Source organism: Geospiza fortis, unplaced genomic scaffold (genome assembly GCF_000277835.1).
Source record: "Geospiza fortis unplaced genomic scaffold, GeoFor_1.0 scaffold11, whole genome shotgun sequence".
Lineage (NCBI taxonomy): Eukaryota > Metazoa > Chordata > Aves > Passeriformes > Thraupidae > Geospiza > Geospiza fortis.
Genome location: NW_005054304.1, coordinates 14,997,353 through 15,003,478, shown reverse-complemented (window position 1 = coordinate 15,003,478; position 6,126 = coordinate 14,997,353). Strand labels below are relative to the sequence as shown.

At 41.8% G+C, this 6,126-nt stretch overlaps 1 long non-coding RNA gene across 1 annotated transcript in view; it reads right to left on the bottom strand.

Annotated features, from left to right (window-relative positions):
- LOC115949526 overlaps window positions 1-794 on the bottom strand; it is a 161,118-nt gene extending 160,324 nt beyond the window's left edge. The window contains exon 1 of the long non-coding RNA XR_004082971.1: window positions 724-794. This is a non-coding gene — a long non-coding RNA (uncharacterized LOC115949526). The remainder of the gene's footprint in view (window positions 1-723) is intronic.
- Window positions 795-6,126: the final 5,332 nt, after the last annotated feature.

Here is a 6,126-nt window from a genome sequence, read left to right as displayed (position 1 = left end):
CTTTCCCTTTCTCTCTCCCCCTCTTTCTCTCTCTCTCTCTCTCTCTCCAGTTCTAGCTCTGCAGGCAGGGTTTACGAGCAGGGATCTCTAGCAATGTCCTACAGGAATATACCTTGGCACACTGTCTGAACTGTTCAAGCCCTACTGCACCCCTGAGTGCCACAAAAAGCTCTGCACAGAGCAGCAGAACAGCAAAGAAATGCTTTACAGCCACTTTCTTGTATGCTATTTTTTCCTCTCAGCATCTAAGGAAGATTTAGGGGATAGGGGGAGGGAAGAGCCTAGATTTACAAACAGCAATCAAGCAGGTAAATATTCTGCTGTTTAGTTGCAGCCAAGGGAATACAGAAAGAGCGCATTTAAGCAAGAACAAGCCAGAGTCCTTTATGCTCACAAGTGAGGTAGCAATTTGAAATTATTTTGGTATGTCACTCAGTCACATCAGTACCAATAATATCATACCTGAAATCCACCTAGCCTTCTTTAGAATTAATTAGTACCATACAGCCCAGGCTGGGCTGGTGAGCTGAGTGCCTGCGGAGAGATGCTCTGAGTTAGGGCACTGATACCATCAGGTCCCACCACTGAGACCCCAAATACCAGAGACTGTAAAAATAAATAGCCACACTGTTCTCAGTTACATTTTCTTTGTTGGTTGATTTTAGGAGAGCACTGATGCCAGCAAGATCAAAACTTGGAACAAATTTTAAAAAGTGATCATACCTATGTAAGAGAGAGGCACAGCTCCTCATCAGCTCCTGCAGTGCATATCCCTCGCTGTCCTCACTGGGAGAAGCTAGGTTGGTTCAAGAGATAGAGTACTTCACTGAGCTGTACAGCCAAGCCTAGTCCACAAGGCTCAGGATCATGCCCAGGATCTTCCTTCCTTTGCAGCGCTGATTCCTGATATGACAGAAATCAACAAGGAATGAGCATGTCTTCCTGATGCACCAAGATTTCTGCATTATTCCCAAAAAGGGCTCTATTACTTATCATCATTAACCCTCTCATAACTCCTTCCAACCTTAATCTACCAGCAGTAGGGTCAGTTTAGACCTTGAAAGGGAGAAAATATCTATTTCTAAAGATTGATCCCACTTATATCATGCAGCTTTGCAAAGCAGGCAAAAGCAGAGTCCAGCATCAAAGTGAAGTGAAGAGCATCACAGGAAAGGCCAGCTCCCAGGTAAATGCCAGGTAGAAACACTATTTACTGCCTCCCAAACTAAAATTTTGAGTGCTATGCTTTACATAGCATTGCACTGCAGAAACAAGCAGCGCAGGACTGATAGCTATAACTGAGCCCTCACCAAGTTACTGAAGCATCCAAGCCTTCCTCCCCTTCTTAATCATACTCTTTGAAATAAGTAAAGATTTGCATGAAGACCAAGGAGGTGAGTTGTTTTGTGTTGAAAATACCTACTGTGTAATTGTAACAGTCTGGAAACTACGCCTCCTAGTTACATACACTTGTGTAGCAAAAATGTGTGTTTCCATATGAAACTTGAGAGCCAGTGAGTTGTGACTGGCACTGAGGGTGGCAAATGTTTTCACAAGCAGCTCTTCTGTCTGCCTGCATCCACAGCAACTGAGCATCTATCAGAACAACTGATTACTGAGATGCAGATAGGGAATCTATTACTCCTCTCCCTCTTCATGAATTCAACATTTCTCAGGACAATGACCATTTAACTAACTGTTGATTGTATAAATGGTGCAACACAAATCATAAATCATTAACATATGAAAAGAACAAAATATACACCCAAGTCTATGACTTTTTTGGGGACAATACAAGCCATTTGTACAAAGCTCAAAAGAAAAAAACTTTATCTGTACACTTAAGGGATTTTATGCAGGGATTTTTTTCCTTAATAAGTCAAAGTAAGAAAAAGAATGTCCAAACCCTAGTATTTTAATTAAACAGTGTACATTTCTCACTGGGTTTGTTAGCTTTTCTGCATATGGATTCCTCTAAGGTCCTTAAAGCTAGCAAACCTGAACGCTTTTAAAGATGTTCCCATGCAATATGTAATTGACATTCCTTAAAATATTTAGAGAGTTCTAGAAGGGAATGTTCTGCAGCAATAAATTACTGTAGTGTCATGGTAGCAACGTACTGAGAGGGCAGAGTAGTTTTTTAATTCCTGTTCTTAGCTACTTATAATTTTGTCTAGATACTGAATGCTTTTAGCATTAACTCCAAATTTTACCTTTGCAATGCCTTTTTTTCCTCCCCCCCCATTTTAAAATTTAGCTCAGCATCATAAATCAAAAGCCGTTTTCTTCTAAAACTTCCAACTTTTCATGCCTAAGATTGAATAAAAAATCTTGGATTTGTCTTTTTAAAGGAACATAAAATTGAAACATCTGCACCAGGAAAGAGTATTTCTGTACACCTTGAATGCTTCTGCCCCAGCCTCTGAGCTCTTCCAGGCTGAACTAGGATGTGCCTTGATTTCACAAGGGACACACAAATACCCACCCCATGAAGCACTGGGGTAGTACCATAGAGAACTACACATAGCCGGAGTAATCACTTTATAGGATAACTTCCACTTACAAGACATTTAATTCATAAAGCAGGACCTCTGACATCCCGTCTAGTTCTCTATTTTTCAGAATAAACCAGTACAGAGCCCTACAGAATATAAATCTTTACTATTATTTCCTAGGTTTGTGATTGATGAGACAAATCTTAAACACAGGGAGTGGAAACTGTTCATCCCACATTTTCATATCCTGGAACAGAAGATCACTTCCCTATTCAGGCAGCTTAAAATCTTCATCATTTGGGACCATATTTTAAGATATTTAGGTGCCTTGTTCCCATGCACCTTCCTAATGAAGTATTCAAATACAAGAGGCCTTCCCATCACTTGAGAGGCCATTCTGTCCTTTCCTTGTTATAAATGTTTCTTAAGCTTCATCTTTCCTTTAGCTCATTCTAGATGTTCCTTTTGTTTGTAGGACTTTCCAGGGCTTGCCAGGATGCCCAAGGGTAATTTCCTCTTTTCCCTCCAATCTAATTTTATGTATGTTAAAGAGTTCTTGGGCAGACCGCTGCCCTTCCTGGCGGGCAATGCCAGCAGCACCGACATTGTTGCAATAGGGTGTTGAAACAAAGCCAAGGTTTCTATCTTGGGTGAGCTAGCATCTATTTTCCAAAGAGATTCTCGGAACTCCCTAAATGTATACTCACAACAGAGACTGCAGCTCCACCAGGCTTTACTTTTCATTTAGGAGGTGCAAAACCACAGGGTACCAGGCCAAATTAATGAAGTGGATGGGTTGGATTAAATTATATTTTAAAAAAATAATTGGAAGCGTTAAGGAGTTAAAGGGCCGAGCAGAAACAGGTTATTTTTTATTAAATTTTCATTACCTTTTTCACAAAACAAACTTGCTACAAAGTAAATTTATATGTGTATACACTAAGAGTGCCTGCAGAGCCTTACTTTAGCACAGGCAATAGCAGCTGAAGCTCTGGGGAAGGGAAGGGAAGGGAAGGGAAGGGAAGGGAAGGGAAGGGAAGGGAAGGGAAGGGGAGTTCCTATCTGATCTGCCAGTCCCCTATGAGGCTGCCAGGCAGAGCAAGCAGAGAACACCCCAGCACACACAGACTGCCACCCCGGCAAGCCAAGGAGGCCGGCGAGGCGGCACCGGCAGGCTGGAGCAGGAGTCGATGCAGACGGGGAGAGCGGGCAGTGTCCCGCACACGGGAGCCCGCGGAGCCGCGCTCCTCCCGGGATGCTGCGGGGATGCTGCGGGCGGAGCCCATGGCAGCGCTCTCGGGCGCGTCACCAGGACCGCCCTCCCGGGGGCGGCGGGCCACGTTATTACCTTCTATTGCTTCTAATTCCGCTATTTCCTCTTTCCCGGTAACCCCCCGACCCTTCTCAGTACACCTCACAGTACCCGTAACAACTACTCCTAGAGGAAATTTTAATTACAATATAATTTGGAACTGTTGATTGTTTATTGTGACAAGACAAAGAACACTAGAAGGGAAGATTCATTGAGAAACACGGGCTGAGGGAAAGGGTGCTTTGCAATAATTTCTGGCGCATAAAAATCCACATTAGAGATGGAAAAGAGAAATCTAGGAAAAAAAACCAAAAAGGCAAGATGCCTGTACCTAGTATTGCTCTCAGAAAATTGTTCATGCTAAACAAATTACAAAGGAATTGAGAAAGCTGCAAGATGCACTGGCTCCAGATTAAAAATAAAAATATAAGAAAAAACAACAACAGCGCTGGAATTTTCTGGCACCCACCCCTAACCATTACAGGCATTTATTTCTGGAAATACTGGAAACAGATATTCTTCATGTGACTAAGAGTCAAAAAAATTACACCATGACTTAAGAAGAGCAAACAGCAGTACAGACTGGGATGCATATTTAAGGGAAAAAGTAACCAAGGAGGATGGAATGATAAAATGATAATAAAAACATTGAAGGGCAAAGTATATCAATTAGAAAAATAGGAAAGAAAATATCTGCTCAATTTAACAGAATGGATGGATGATTCTTCCTCCCCAGCTCATTACTGGCATCTGGTACAGAGAATAAATGCAGCAACTGTTTTCATAGTGCAGGGTCTTAGTTTCCTTTCTGTGAACAAGAAGTGTAAGCAGAAACCCACACTGAATTTAATGCACAGATTCCATGTGCAGGAACTAGAGTGTATGTTTAATTAACCCTGTAAGGAACAAACCTGTCAGACTGACAACAGCAGAAACAGACTAGAGAAGCTATTCAAAGTCATAGATGAAAATGATGAATGGTACTGAATTTATATTTGGGAGATCAACTTCATCTTAAATAAATCCAGATTTTAGATGACAAGTCAAGTTTCTACCAGTTATGGGGTCACTATTTTATGTGGTGACATCCAGAAGATCCAGACACATTTCAGGAACTTCAGGATTGTGTCCTCTAACCACTGAGCCATTAAGCAGAATCTGAAATTTTCAGTCTGCGTTCGCATTAGAAAACTTTGACACCCATCACAGCAGGGTACAAGTAGATGGAGCTCAGTCACTAAAAAAACCAAGCCTTGAAACAAAACAGTCCAATATTTTATCATGCCTCACTCTATCATTGTTAAATCCCTTTAGGACTATAATATTCCATAGGATGCTTCACAATCAAAAAGAGATTCCAGCTGGGGCTTTTATGTCAAGAATATCAACTTCCCATGCAAGAATTCACTGTAAGAAATTTCAGAGGAAGAAGAAGAAGCATGCTGCAGAAATCTCAGGAAATGGCCTTTCAAAGTGAGGCAAGATCACAGCTTCCCATTCTCCTCCAAGTTAATTACTTAACCTCCTAGAAAAAGCAGCAGAAAAAAATTGCTTACACATGACCTACAAAGAGCAGGCAACATAAAAGTGAAAAAGCAAATTAGAACTGAGAGAATGCTTTTGCTTAGATGCTGGGCAAGAGGGGTGGGAGACACTGAGTTACAGTGTTTTTACTGAGGTTAGCGCAGTGGGACACAGATTTCTGAACTGGACCTCTGGACACTAATATAGGCAAGATGGAGAACAGACAGATGCCAAGTTTCCATTTCAAAAACAGTTCAGCCACTTTGATTTACCTGCACCATGTTATATAGTTTAGTTCCACTCTGCATGCTCCTTTGCATTGTTTATTTCCTCCTTCACACTCCAAATTTTCTGTTACATCTCTCACTACTGAATCTTCTTCATCTGCCTGTGAGCAGACAGAACATTATATTTAAATTCCTGTTCTCATTTAGTTTAGAATTTCAATAAAGTACACCTTTTTTTCCCCAGGCTGACAAGTGTGGAGGAGTGGGCAGCACCATGGAACGTGGCCACGCACCCAGTGATTTCAGGTAATTTGAAGAGAGAAAGCGATTTAAGGGGGAGAGAGGGAGAGAGGAGAAAGGAAAAAGCAAAAGGCAAAAAACCAAACCAAACAAACAAAAAAAAAAAGCCACCTTTCTTATGAATTTCCTCTATGTCAAAACTGAAAAACAAGCGGCAAAAGCCTTGCCTTGTGTTCTGTGTCAGCGCTAATTACATCCCCGCTGCTGCCGGCCAGTTCCGAGCGCTGCCTCCCAGCGAGAGGGAAGGGCTCCATCTCCCTGCAGCGGG